The sequence below is a fragment of the Pan troglodytes genome, chromosome 15, assembly GCF_028858775.2.
Source record: "Pan troglodytes isolate AG18354 chromosome 15, NHGRI_mPanTro3-v2.0_pri, whole genome shotgun sequence".
NCBI lineage: Eukaryota > Metazoa > Chordata > Mammalia > Primates > Hominidae > Pan > Pan troglodytes.
This window is the reverse complement of record NC_072413.2, coordinates 11,489,551-11,504,558: the sequence shown is the minus strand read 5'-3', so window position 1 is coordinate 11,504,558 and position 15,008 is coordinate 11,489,551.

Sequence of the window (15,008 nt, the reverse complement as noted above, 5' to 3'; positions counted from 1 at the left end):
GAGAATAACCTTTCTGGTCATTTGCTGCATGTCTTATTTACAATATGTAATCAAATTCTTTATCCTGACCTTATGGCACCTGGGTTGAGAACCATGATTTGAACCAAACATTGGTCTGTCACGTTCTGAGTTTGAAACTTTAGTTTGCCTTTAGCGTTTTGCTATTGCTTTTTCGTTTTCTTTTGTTTCGTTTCGTTTCTAAGTTCTGGGGTATATGTGCAGGATGTGCAGATTTGTTACTAAGGTAAACGTGTGCCATGGTGGTTTGCTGCACCTGTCAACCCATCACCTAGGCATTAAGCCCAGCATGCAGTAGCTGTTCTTCTTAACGCTCTGCCCCCCGAAAGGCCCCAGTGTGTGTTGTTCCCCTTCCTGTGTCCATGTGATCTCCTTTTTCAGCTCCCATTATAAGTGAGAATGTGGCGTTTGGTTTTCTTTCCCTGGATTAGTTTGCTGAGGATAATGACCACACATCACCACTGTTTTTGTTTCTTAGTATAAAGAGTAGTATTTTATTGAATAAGATTTGCTCCCAGAAAAATAAGCTTCAATCTACAATGAATGCCAGACTCTACAGCAGAAAGCAACTTTCTCACTTTTCCACACACAATGGTTCCTACTAAGTGAAAAAAAGCCATAAAATTTCATTCACAAATGTACTAGTCTGTCTCAAAACATCTCACATAATCATGCACTCGACTAAAGCCATTAGATCAGTTCTTCAGTCAGGTTAAAGAAGTATCCCTCTAATAACTGACTTTTATAATGGTATCAATATCCACTCCCAGTCAGTCTGCCGTGGTTAATGGTGTACAGCATGACCGAATACAATGGAATTGATGACGCCCATATCCACGGACAAACCGTGACTTATGATGGTTTGATTTATGATTTTTCAACGTTATGATGGGTTTATTGGAATATTAGATGCGTTTCTGAGTTACACTGGGTTTATGAGCATGCGACCCTAGACTCCAGAAACAGCTGTATAAGGAAAAACAGGTGTACCTAATAAACATATGCTTAGTGACTTGGGATAAACCAATAGATGTTCACAACTGATGGAGAGCCGTGAAAGAGAGATAGCGGTAAATAGTTACAATAACACAATTTTCCTGCACCTGTCGTGGATTTCCCCAAAAAAATGCAGAATGTGGGATGCACCTAAGGCATATGAAAGAGAGAGGGCAGAAGGAGTAAGAGAGCAGTAGGAGGAAGGAAGGAAGGAAGGAAGGAAGGCAGGAAAGAAGGAAGGAAGGAAGGAAGGAAGGAAGGAAGGAAGGAAGGAAGGAAAGAAGGATGAAAGGAAGGAGAAAACCCCCGGTGTTACTAAAACCCCCCAAAAAAATGGTTTCCCCCTGTGGGTAAGCCTACAATGTGGATGAATCTTGAAAATATTGTGCTACGTGTTATGTCAGTCATAACAGCTCACCTATTGTGCAATTCCGTTTATAGGAAATGTCTACAATATGGAAATCTATGCATATGGGATTGAACGCACTAGGTAGTTGCTACCTAGGGCTGAGGGTCAGGGAGAGGGTTTGAAACAGAATGAGGAGTGACTAATGTCTACAGGGATTTTCTCTTTTCGGGGGTGATAAGACGTTCTACAATGGATTGCGAATTATAATTGAATGTGCACAACCACAGGTATACTAAAAGCCACTCAATTCATGACTTTTAATGGGGGAATCTTAAGTGGCGCACTCTCATGGAGACCACGGCAGACATAGTGAGAGAGAAAAAGGTGAGTAAATATCTGAAACGGAGGCAGAAACAGAGAGAACGAAAAGCCCTGTGAAAGGAAGGGAGAGCGAAAAGGGAAAATGGTCCTATTTAGAAATGACAGATGTGAAACTGGGGTTCACATCAACAGTGTCACTGCCAGGAAGGAGGGTCATGCTAGCCATGTCACCGGTAGTGTGGCCCGCAGGGACGCCGACCTGCTGGAGCGTCGTGCCAGCATGGGCTCTGGCAGCCACGTGGGCCAGCAGGAGGGACCCGCTGCACAGCTGTGGGGTGAGGATAGACTGGGTGGTGATATCGGCCATTACAGGGGCCTCTTCTGCTGGCAAGAGTGTGACAGTAGCAAGTAGATGGACAGGCCTGCGTGTGAGGACGGAATGCAGGAGGGGCTCTTGTGCGGCTGGGCGTGGGGCCCTCACGGGAACCGTGGAGAAATGGCCAGGTAACTGCGTCATGTGGGCTAGTAGATTGGCCAGGGCTTCGAACTGAAGGACAATAACGGGGAGTAGCTGTCAGGCCCTGGGAGTGTCTGAGTGTAAGTGGAGATGGGTTTGGGGTCACTGAGGGATGCGTGAGAGCCATCCCTGTGTAGGTACAGGTCATAGGGAGATAGTCTCGTGAGGCCTGTGAGTGTCTATGGTTGCCCTGGGTGCCTGGGGCTGACTGTGGCACAAATCTGGGGAAGGCTGGAGAGAAGCTGGGAGGCCCAGGAGAGTCCCTTAAGGCAGGGGGTGAAGAGGTGAAAGAAATGGGGGAGGGTGGCAGTAAGGTCCGTGAGTTTGTAGATGATTCCTGGGTGCGGGAAGCTGACTCCAGGTGCAATCTGGAGATGGTTGGAGAGTAGCTGAGAGAGACAGAAGAGTCCCTGAGGGCTGGAGGTGAGAACATGAGGGAGACTGGGGAGTAAGTCAGTGAAATTCGTGAGTTCGGTGGTGTATCGTGGGTGCCTGGAACTGACTCCAGCTGGAATCTAGAGAAGTTTTGAGAGTAGCTGAAAGAGACACAAGAGTCCCTGTGGGCAGAGGGCAAAGACCTGAGAGAGACCAGGGAGGACCTCAGTGAAGTCTGTGAGTCTGTAGGTGATTCCGGAGTGTGGGAGGCTGACTCCCGCTGAAATCTGGGCGTGGTGGGAGAGTAGCTGGGACAGACAGGAGAGTCCCAGGGGGCTGGGGGTGAAGACATGAGAGAGACTGGGGAGTAACTCAGCGAAACTGCTGAGTTTGGTGGTGATACCTGGGTGCCTGGAACGGACTCCCGCTGAAATCTGGGCATGGATGGAGAGTAGCTGGGACACACAGGAGAGTCCCTGAGGGCTGGGGGTGAAGACATGAGAGAGACCGGGGAGTACCTCAGTGAAACTGGTGAGTTTGGTGGTGACTCCGGGGTGCCTGGAACTGACCCCAGCTGAAATGTGGGCGTGGTTGGAGAGTAGCTGGGACAGACGGGAGAGTCCCTGAGGGATGGTGAAGACATGAGAGAGACTGGGGAGTAACGCAGTGAAATTGGTGAGTTTGGTGGTGATTTCTGGGTGCCTGCAACGAACTCCCGCTGAAGTGTGGGCGTGTTTGGAGAGTAGCTGGGACAGACAGGCGAGTCCCTGAGGGTTGGAGATAAAGACGTGCTGGAGACTGGGGAGTAACTCAGTGAAAGTGGTGGGCTTGGTGGTGATCCCTGGGTTCCTGGAACTGACCCGCGCTGAAATGTGGGCGTGGTTGGAGAGTAGCTGGGACAGACTGGAGGGTCCGTAAGGGCTGGGGGTGAAGACGTGAGAGAGACTGGCGAGGATCCCACTGAGGTCTGTGAGTTTGTAGGTGTTTCTGGGGTGTGGGGTAGAGACTGCCGCTGAAATCTGGGCGTAGTTGGAGAGTAGCTGGGACAGACAGGCGAGTCATGGGTGGCTGGGGGTGAGCTGCTGGATGATGGCAGTAAGAACATATGGTATATTATTGATGAATGAGGTGACTGTGGAGAATCTCCAGAGGAGGACACGGGAGAACACAATGACATGAGTGACTGTCCTGCTTGGTTAGGAAAGGCAAACGTAAAGTTGTGGAGTTCTGTTGATGATGGATGTGAGAGTGGTGAAGCCCTGCGGGGTGATGTAGAGTACTTCCACATCCCTGGTGAGGAGCTGCCCCTTGGGTCTGAGTTTCTGGGAGGGGAGAGGGAGAAGCTGGGTGAGGCAGGCATGAATCTTGAGGAGTCAGGGCTGGGGGACCGCTCATATTCTCCCGAGACGTGTGAGTCTCTGGGGGACTCCTGGGTGCATGGGGCTGACTCCCGCAGGAACCTGGGGATGGCTGGAGAGTAACTGGGAGCCACAGGAGAGTCCCTGAGGCCTGGGGGTGAAGAGATGAAAGACACAGGGGTGGAGCACCGTGAGGCTCGTGAGTTTGTAGGTGATTCCTGGGTGTGGGGGGCTGACTCCAGCTGAAATCTGGGGTTGTTTGGAGAGTAGCTGGGAGACACAGGAGACCCCCCGAGAGCTGGGGGTGAGCTGCTGGGTGATGGCAGTAAGAACATGTGGTATATTATTGATGAACGTGGGGACTCTGAGGAATCCTCAGAGGAGGACACGGGAGAGCCCAATGGCTTCATTGATTGCCCATCACGGTGAGGACAGGGAAATGGGAGCTTGTGGGATTCTGGTGATGACAGAGGTGAGTGTGGTGAAGCCCTAGGAGATGGTGAATGGTAGCTCCGGATCCCTGGTGAGGAGCTTCCCCTTAAGCCTGAGTTTCTGATAGGGGAGAGGGAGAAGCTGGGTGAAGCTCGCATGGACCTTGGGGAGTCCGGGCTGGGGGACCGTTCATAAGAAGAGCCAGACAAGACCCTACTGTTCTTAGGTGCAGACATGATTAGGAAACCTGCAGCTCCCAGGGGCCCCTACTAATTTTCTAACTCGCGGAAAGAAGGAGTGTGTGTGCGTGTGTGTGCGTGTGTGTGTGTGCGGTGTGAGGTATGTGCCCCTTAAGAAAATGGAAATCAACCAACCAATGAGACAGACAGACAGACAGACAGACAGACAGACAGAGATTCACTTGCCCAAGTGTTCTGTCCTGTCCTCTGAATCCGCTTCCAAGTCGCAAGACGCTGTGAGCTCCAAGTCCACGCAGAGTCCGCCAAACACTCCGGCCGCTGATCCGCTCCGCGAAGATCTGAGTACAGGCCAGCCAGGGTGGGTTTAAATAGCCTCGGGCGCAGCCTAGCAGCGGAAAGGGCGGAGCTTCACTCCTCCTTTCCATCAGTCACCCCCAACTTTCCCAGGCTACACCTCGTGGGAAACTGTTCTCCTGCTTTGATTTCATGCGCCACCTTTGGGACAATCTAAGAACTTACAAGTTTTCTTGGCCAGATATGTTAGGAATTGTATGCACTGAAACACTGAAAACCAACTAGTGGTTCTGTGGTTCCCACGTTGTGGTTTTGACACCAGCAGCATCCTTGCCACAATCAAAACCCGGAGATCCACAGATCTGCGTTGTAACAAGACCTCCCCCTGACCCTGATGCATGGCAGTTTAAGAAGTCTTTCCGTGTAAGCGAAAAGACTTTGAAGAAAAGGTGGAGATATGCGTTGTATAAACATTCTTTTGCTCTGGAACCACGTAGAGACTTGGGAGCCAGTTGGGTGGAGCATTCGTTGGATGAGGGTGCTCGGGTTAGGAATATCAAGGTGTGGCTCCAGATAATCCAATCATCTAATTAAGATTCCAGTTATGCTCATCTGTTTCAAAATTCCGTTTGGGTAAATTCTTTTAGTCAGACTGAGAATGGCAAAGCCTCAACCCCAATTTCCAGGGAGGGTTGAGAGCCTCAGGTGGAGTTGATCACCAATAGCCTATGGTTTAACCCATCATGCCTATAGAATGAGGTCTCCATAAAAACCCAAAAGGACTGGGATCAGAGAGCTTCTGGATAACACTTCCTGGAAGGTAGTGCGCCCCTCCCCACATGCCGGGCCCCACATTAATTTCTGAACTTTTTGCAATGTCCGCTAAAATACAACGGCAAATGTAAGTGCTTCCCTGCGTGCTGTGAGCTCTTCCAGCAAATGAATGCAACTAAATCTGGGAGTGGTGGCAACCTGATTTATAGCCAGTTGCTGAGAAGCACAGGTAAAACCACGTAGGGCTTCCCATTGTTATTAGTGTGGGAGGCCTGTGTGGCGGGACCCGGCCCTTTGGAATCTAATGCTATGTCCCGGTAGGTAGCGTCACCATTGAATTAGAAGACACACATATGTTGAGAATAATCTTTCTGGTCATTTGCTGCATGTCTTATTTACAATATGTAATCAAATTCTTTATCCTGACCTTATGGCACCTGGGTTGAGAACCATGATTTGAACCAAACATTGGTCTGTCACGTTCTGAGTTTGAAACTTTAGTTTGCCTTTAGCGTTTTGCTATTGCTTTTTCGTTTTCTTTTGTTTCGTTTCGTTTCTAAGTTCTGGGGTATATGTGCAGGATGTGCAGATTTGTTACTAAGGTAAACGTGTGCCATGGTGGTTTGCTGCACCTGTCAACCCATCACCTAGGCATTAAGCCCAGCATGCAGTAGCTGTTCTTCTTAACGCTCTGCCCCCCGAAAGGCCCCAGTGTGTGTTGTTCCCCTTCCTGTGTCCATGTGATCTCCTTTTTCAGCTCCCATTATAAGTGAGAATGTGGCGTTTGGTTTTCTTTCCCTGGATTAGTTTGCTGAGGATAATGACCACACATCACCACTGTTTTTGTTTCTTAGTATAAAGAGTAGTATTTTATTGAATAAGATTTGCTCCCAGAAAAATAAGCTTCAATCTACAATGAATGCCAGACTCTACAGCAGAAAGCAATTTTCTCACTTTTCCACACACAATGGTTCCTACTAAGTGAAAAAAAGCCATAAAATTTCATTCACAAATGTACTACTCTGTCTCAAAACATCTCACATAATCATGCACTCGACTAAAGCCATTAGATCAGTTCTTCAGTCAGGTTAAAGAAGTATCCCTCTAATAACTGACTTTTATAATGGTATCAATATCCACTCCCAGTCAGTCTGCCGTGGTTAATGGTGTACAGCATGACTGAATACAATGGAATTGATGACGCCCATATCCACGGACAAACCGTGACTTATGATGGTTTGATTTATGATTTTTCAACGTTATGATGGGTTTATTGGACTATTAGATGCGTTTCTGAGTTACACTGGGTTTATGAGCATGCGACCCTAGACTCCAGAAACAGCTGTATAAGGAAAAACAGGTGTACCTAATAAACATATGCTTAGTGACTTGGGATAAACCAATAGATGTTCACAACTGATGGAGAGCCGTGAAAGAGAGATAGCGGTAAATAGTTACAATAACACAATTTTCCTGCACCTGTCGTGGATTTCCCCAAAAAAATGCAGAATGTGGGATGCACCTAAGGCATATGAAAGAGAGAGGGCAGAAGGAGTAAGAGAGCAGTAGGAGGAAGGAAGGAAGGAAGGAAGGAAGGCAGGAAAGAAGGAAGGAAGGAAGGAAGGAAGGAAGGAAGGAAAGAAGGATGAAAGGAAGGAGAAAACCCCCGGTGTTACTAAAACCCCCCAAAAAAATGGTTTCCCCCTGTGGGTAAGCCTACAATGTGGATGAATCTTGAAAATATTGTGCTACGTGTTATGTCAGTCATAACAGCTCACCTATTGTGCAATTCCGTTTATAGGAAATGTCTACAATATGGAAATCTATGCATATGGGATTGATTGCACTAGGTAGTTGCTACCTAGGGCTGAGGGTCAGGGAGAGGGTTTGAGACAGAATGAGGAGTGACTAATGTCTACAGGGATTTTCTCTGGTCGGGGGTGATAAGACGTTCTACAATGGATTGCGAATTATAATTGAATGTGCACAACCACAGGTATACTAAAAGCCACTCAATTCATGACTTTTAATGGGGGAATCTTAAGTGGCGCACTCTCATGGAGACCACGGCAGACATAGTGAGAGAGAAAAAGGTGAGTAAATATCTGAAACGGAGGCAGAAACAGAGAGAACGAAAAGCCCTGTGAAAGGAAGGGAGAGCGAAAAGGGAAAATGTTCCTATTTAGAAATGACAGATGTGAAACTGGGGTTCACATCAACAGTGTCACTGCCAGGAAGGAGGGTCATGCTAGCCATGTCACCGGTAGTGTGGCCCGCAGGGACGCCGACCTGCTGGAGCGTCGTGCCAGCATGGGCTCTGGCAGCCACGTGGGCCAGCAGGAGGGACCCGCTGCACAGCTGTGGGGTGAGGATAGACTGGGTGGTGATATCGGCCATTACAGGGGCCTCTTCTGCTGGCAAGAGTGTGACAGTAGCAAGTAGATGGACAGGCCTGCGTGTGAGGACGGAATGCAGGAGGGGCTCTTGTGCGGCTGGGCGTGGGGCCCTCACGGGAACCGTGGAGAAATGGCCAGGTAACTGCGTCATGTGGGCTAGTAGATTGGCCAGGGCTTCGAACTGAAGGACAATAATGGGGAGTAGCTGTCAGGCCCTGGGAGTGTCTGAGTGTAAGTGGAGATGGGTTTGGGGTCACTGAGGGATGCGTGAGAGCCATCCCTGTGTAGGTACAGGTCATAGGGAGATAGTCTCGTGAGGCTTGTGAGTGTCTATGGTTGCCCTGGGTGCCTGGGGCTGACTGTGGCAGAAATCTGGGGAAGGCTGGAGAGAAGCTGGGAGGCCCAGGAGAGTCCCTTAAGGCAGGGGGTGAAGAGGTGAAAGAAATGGGGGAGGGTGGCAGTAAGGTCCGTGAGTTTGTAGATGATTCCTGGGTGCGGGAAGCTGACTCCAGGTGCAATCTGGAGATGGTTGGAGAGTAGCTGAGAGAGACAGAAGAGTCCCTGAGGGCTGGGGGTGAGAACATGAGGGAGACTGGGGAGTAAGTCAGTGAAATTCGTGAGTTCGGTGGTGTATCGTGGGTGCCTGGAACTGACTCCAGCTGGAATCTAGAGAAGTTTTGAGAGTAGCTGAAAGAGACACAAGAGTCCCTGTGGGCTGAGGGCAAAGACCTGAGAGAGACCAGGGAGGACCTCAGTGAAGTCTGTGAGTCTGTAGGTGATTCCGGAGTGTGGGAGGCTGACTCCCGCTGAAATCTGGGCGTGGTGGGAGAGTAGCTGGGACAGACAGGAGAGTCCCAGGGGGCTGGGGGTGAAGACATGAGAGAGACTGGGGAGTAACTCAGCGAAACTGCTGAGTTTGGTGGTGATACCTGGGTGCCTGGAACGGACTCCCGCTGAAATCTGGGCATGGAAGGAGAGTAGCTGGGACACACAGGAGAGTCCCTGAGGGCTGGGGGTGAAGACATGAGAGAGACCGGGGAGTACCTCAGTGAAACTGGTGAGTTTGGTGGTGACTCCGGGGTGCCTGGAACTGACCCCAGCTGAAATGTGGGCGTGGTTGGAGAGTAGCTGGGACAGACGGGAGAGTCCCTGAGGGATGGTGAAGACATGAGAGAGACTGGGGAGTAACGCAGTGAAATTGGTGAGTTTGATGGTGATTCCTGGGTGCCTGGAACTGACTCCCGCTGAAGTGTGGGCGTGGTTGGAGAGTAGCTGGGACACACAGGAGAGTCCCTGAGGGTTGGAGATAAAGACGTGCTGGAGACTGGGGAGTAACTCAGTGAAACTGGTGGGCTTGGTGGTGATCCCTGGGTTCCTGGAACTGACCCGCGCTGAAATGTGGGCGTGGTTGGAGAGTAGCTGGGACAGACTGGAGGGTCTGTAAGGGCTGGGGGTGAAGACGTGAGAGAGACTGGCGAGGATCCCACTGAGGTCTGCGAGTTTGTAGGTGTTTCTGGGGTGTGGGGTAGAGACTGCCGCTGAAATCTGGGTGTAGTTGGAGAGTAGCTGGGACAGACAGGCGAGTCATGGGTGGCTGGGGGTGAGCTGCTGGATGATGGCAGTAAGAACATATGGTATATTATTGATGAATGAGGTGACTGTGGAGAATCTCCAGAGGAGGACACGGGAGAACACAATGACATGAGTGACTGTCCTGCTTGGTTAGGAAAGGGAAACGTAAAGTTGTGGAGTTCTGTTGATGATGGATGTGAGAGTGGTGAAGCCCTGCGGGGTGATGTAGAGTACTTCCACATCCCTGGTGAGGAGCTGCCCCTTGGGTCTGAGTTTCTGGGAGGGGAGAGGGAGAAGCTGGGTGAGGCAGGCATGAATCTTGAGGAGTCAGGGCTGGGGGACCGCTCATATTCTCCCGAGACGTGTGAGTCTCTGGGGGACTCCTGGGTGCATGGGGCTGACTCCCGCAGGAACCTGGGGATGGCTGGAGAGTAACTGGGAGCCACAGGAGAGTCCCTGAGGCCTGGGGGTGAAGAGATGAAAGACACAGGGGTGGAGCACCGTGAGGCTCGTGAGTTTGTAGGTGATTCCTGGGTGTGGGGGGCTGACTCCAGCTGAAATCTGGGGTTGTTTGGAGAGTAGCTGGGAGACACAGGAGACCCCCCGAGAGCTGGGGGTGAGCTGCTGGGTGATGGCAGTAAGAACATGTGGTATATTATTGATGAACGTGGGGACTCTGAGGAATCCTCAGAGGAGGACACGGGAGAGCCCAATGGCTTCATTGATTGCCCATCACGGTGAGGACAGGGAAATGGGAGCTTGTGGGATTCTGGTGATGACAGAGGTGAGTGTGGTGAAGCCCTAGGGGATGGTGAATGGTAGCTCCGGATCCCTGGTGAGGAGCTTCCCCTTAAGCCTGAGTTTCTGATAGGGGAGAGGGAGAAGCTGGGTGAAGCTCGCATGGACCTTGGGGAGTCCGGGCTGGGGGACCGTTCATAAGAAGAGCCAGACAAGACCCTACTGTTCTTAGGTGCAGACATGATTAGGAAACCTGCAGCTCCCAGGGGCCCCTACTAATTTTCTAACTCTAGGAAAGAAGGAGTGTGTGTGCGTGTGTGTGCGTGTGTGTGCGTGTGTGTGTGTGCGGTGTGAGGTATGTGCCCCTTAAGAAAATGGAAATCAACCAACCAATGAGACAGACAGACAGACAGACAGACAGACAGAGATTCACTTGCCCAAGTGTTCTGTCCTGTCCTCTGAATCCGCTTCCAAGTCGCAAGACGCTGTGAGCTCCAAGTCCACGCAGAGTCCGCCAAACGCTCCGGCCGCTGATCCGCTCCGCGAAGATCTGAGTACAGGCCAGCCAGGGTGGGTTTAAATAGCCTCGGGCGCAGCCTAGCAGCGGAAAGGGCGGAGCTTCACTCCTCCTTTCCATCAGTCACCCCCAACTTTCCCAGGCTACACCTCGTGGGAAACTGTTCTCCTGCTTTGATTTCATGCGCCACCTTTGGGACAATCTAAGAACTTACAAGTTTTCTTGGCCAGATATGTTAGGAATTGTATGCACTGAAACACTGAAAACCAACTAGTGGTTCTGTGGTTCCCACGTTGTGGTTTTGACACCAGCAGCATCCTTGCCACAATCAAAACCCGGAGATCCACAGATCTGCGTTGTAACAAGACCTCCCCCTGACCCTGATGCATGGCAGTTTAAGAAGTCTTTCCGTGTAAGCGAAAAGACTTTGAAGAAAAGGTGGAGATATGCGTTGTATAAACATTCTTTTGCTCTGGAACCACGTAGAGACTTGGGAGCCAGTTGGGTGGAGCATTCGTTGGATGAGGGTGCTCGGGTTAGGAATATCAAGGTGTGGCTCCAGATAATCCAATCATCTAATTAAGATTCCAGTTATGCTCATCTGTTTCAAAATTCCGTTTGGGTAAATTCTTTTAGTCAGACTGAGAATGGCAAAGCCTCAACCCCAATTTCCAGGGAGGGTTGAGAGCCTCAGGTGGAGTTGATCACCAATAGCCTATGGTTTAACCCATCATGCCTATAGAATGAGGTCTCCATAAAAACCCAAAAGGACTGGGATCAGAGAGCTTCTGGATAACACTTCCTGGAAGGTAGTGCGCCCCTCCCCACATGCCGGGCCCCACATTAATTTCTGAACTTTTTGCAATGTCCGCTAAAATACAACGGCAAATGTAAGTGCTTCCCTGCGTGCTGTGAGCTCTTCCAGCAAATGAATGCAACTAAATCTGGGAGTGGTGGCAACCTGATTTATAGCCAGTTGCTGAGAAGCACAGGTAAAACCACGTAGGGCTTCCCATTGTTATTAGTGTGGGAGGCCTGTGTGGCGGGACCCGGCCCTTTGGAATCTAATGCTATGTCCCGGTAGGTAGCGTCACCATTGAATTAGAAGACACACATATGTTGAGAATAACCTTTCTGGTCATTTGCTGCATGTCTTATTTACAATATGTAATCAAATTCTTTATCCTGACCTTATGGCACCTGGGTTGAGAACCATGATTTGAACCAAACATTGGTCTGTCACGTTCTGAGTTTGAAACTTTAGTTTGCCTTTAGCGTTTTGCTATTGCTTTTTCGTTTTCTTTTGTTTCGTTTCGTTTCTAAGTTCTGGGGTATATGTGCAGGATGTGCAGATTTGTTACTAAGGTAAACGTGTGCCATGGTGGTTTGCTGCACCTGTCAACCCATCACCTAGGCATTAAGCCCAGCATGCAGTAGCTGTTCTTCTTAACGCTCTGCCCCCCGAAAGGCCCCAGTGTGTGTTGTTCCCCTTCCTGTGTCCATGTGATCTCCTTTTTCAGCTCCCATTATAAGTGAGAATGTGGCGTTTGGTTTTCTTTCCCTGGATTAGTTTGCTGAGGATAATGACCACACATCACCACTGTTTTTGTTTCTTAGTATAAAGAGTAGTATTTTATTGAATAAGATTTGCTCCCAGAAAAATAAGCTTCAATCTACAATGAATGCCAGACTCTACAGCAGAAAGCAACTTTCTCACTTTTCCACACACAATGGTTCCTACTAAGTGAAAAAAAGCCATAAAATTTCATTCACAAATGTACTAGTCTGTCTCAAAACATCTCACATAATCATGCACTCGACTAAAGCCATTAGATCAGTTCTTCAGTCAGGTTAAAGAAGTATCCCTCTAATAACTGACTTTTATAATGGTATCAATATCCACTCCCAGTCAGTCTGCCGTGGTTAATGGTGTACAGCATGACTGAATACAATGGAATTGATGACGCCCATATCCACGGACAAACCGTGACTTATGATGGTTTGATTTATGATTTTTCAACGTTATGATGGGTTTATTGGACTATTAGATGCGTTTCTGAGTTACACTGGGTTTATGAGCATGCGACCCTAGACTCCAGAAACAGCTGTATAAGGAAAAACAGGTGTACCTAACAAACATATGCTTAGTGACTTGGGATAAACCAATAGATGTTCACAACTGATGGAGAGCCGTGAAAGAGAGATAGCGGTAAATAGTTACAATAACACAATTTTCCTGCACCTGTCGTGGATTTCCCCAAAAAAATTCAGAATGTGGGATGCACCTAAGGCATATGAAAGAGAGAGGGCAGAAGGAGTAAGAGAGAAGTAGGAGGAAGGAAGGAAGGAAGGAAGGAAGGAAGGAAGGAAGGCAGGAAAGAAGGAAGGAAGGAAGGAAGGAAGGAAGGAAGGAAAGAAGGATGAATGGAAGGAGAAAACACCCGGTGTTACTAAAACCCCCCAAAAAAATGGTTTCCCCCTGTGGGTAAGCCTACAATGTGGATGAATCTTGAAAATATTGTGCTACGTGTTATGTCAGTCATAACAGCTCACCTATTGTGCAATTCCGTTTATAAGAAATGTCTACAATATGGAAATCTATGCATATGGGATTGATTGCACTAGGTAGTTGCTACCTAGGGCTGAGGGTCAGGGAGAGGGTTTGAGACAGAATGAGGAGTGACTAATGTCTACAGGGTTTTTCTCTGGTCGGGGGTGATAAGACGTTCTACAATGGATTGCCAATTATAATTGAATGTGCACAACCACAGGTATACTAAAAGCCACTCAATTCATGACTTTTAATGGGGGAATCTTAAGTGGCGCACTCTCATGGAGACCACGGCAGACATAGTGAGAGAGAAAAAGGTGAGTAAATATCTGAAACGGAGGCAGAAACAGAGAGAACGAAAAGCCCTGTGAATGGAAGGGAGAGCGAAAAGGGAAAATGGTCCTATTTAGAAATGACAGATGTGAAACTGGGGTTCACATTAACAGTGTCACTGCCAGGAAGGAGGGTCATGCTAGCCATGTCACCGGTAGTGTGGCCCGCAGGGACGCCGACCTGCTGGAGCGTCGTGCCAGCATGGGCTCTGGCAGCCACGTGGGCCAGCAGGAGGGACCCGCTGCACAGCTGTGGGGTGAGGATAGACTGGGTGGTGATATCGGCCATTACAGGGGCCTCTTCTGCTGGCAAGAGTGTGACAGTAGCAAGCAGATGGACAGGCCTGCGTGTGAGGACGGAATGCAGGAGGGGCTCTTGTGCGGCTGGGCGTGGGGCCCTCAAGGGAACCGTGGAGAAATGGCCAGGTAACTGCGTCATGTGGGCTAGTAGATTGGCCAGGGCTTCGAACTGAAGGACAATAACGGGGAGTAGCTGTCAGGCCCTGGGAGTGTCTGAGTGTAAGTGGAGATGGGTTTGGGGTCACTGAGGGATGCGTGAGAGCCATCCCTGTGTAGGTACAGGTCATAGGGAGATAGTCTCGTGAGGCCTGTGAGTGTCTGTGGTTGCCCTGGGTGCCTGGGGCTGACTGTGGCAGAAATCTGGGGAAGGCTGGAGAGAAGCTGGGAGGCCCAGGAGAGTCCCTTAAGGCAGGGGGTGAAGAGGTGAAAGAAATGGGGGAGGGTGGCAGTAAGGTCCGTGAGTTTGTAGATGATTCCTGGGTGCGGGAAGCTGACTCCAGGTGCAATCTGGAGATGGTTGGAGAGTAGCTGAGAGAGACAGAAGAGTCCCTGAAGGCTGGGGGTGAGAACATGAGGGAGACTGGGGAGTAAGTCAGTGAAATTCGTGAGTTCGGTGGTGTATCGTGGGTGCCTGGAACTGACTCCAGCTGGAACCTAGAGAAGTTTTCAGAGTAGCTGAAAGAGACACAAGAGTCCCTGTGGGCTGAGGGCAAAGACCTGAGAGAGACCAGGGAGGACCTCAGTGAAGTCTGTGAGTCTGTAGGTGATTCCGGAGTGTGGGAGGCTGACTCCCGCTGAAATCTGGGCGTGGTGGGAGAGTAGCTGGGACAGACAGGAGAGTCCCAGGGGGCTGGGGGTGAAGACATGAGAGAGACTGGGGAGTAACTCAGCGAAACTGCTGAGTTTGGTGGTGATACCTGGGTGCCTGGAACGGACTCCCGCTGAAATCTGGGCATGGAAGGAGAGTA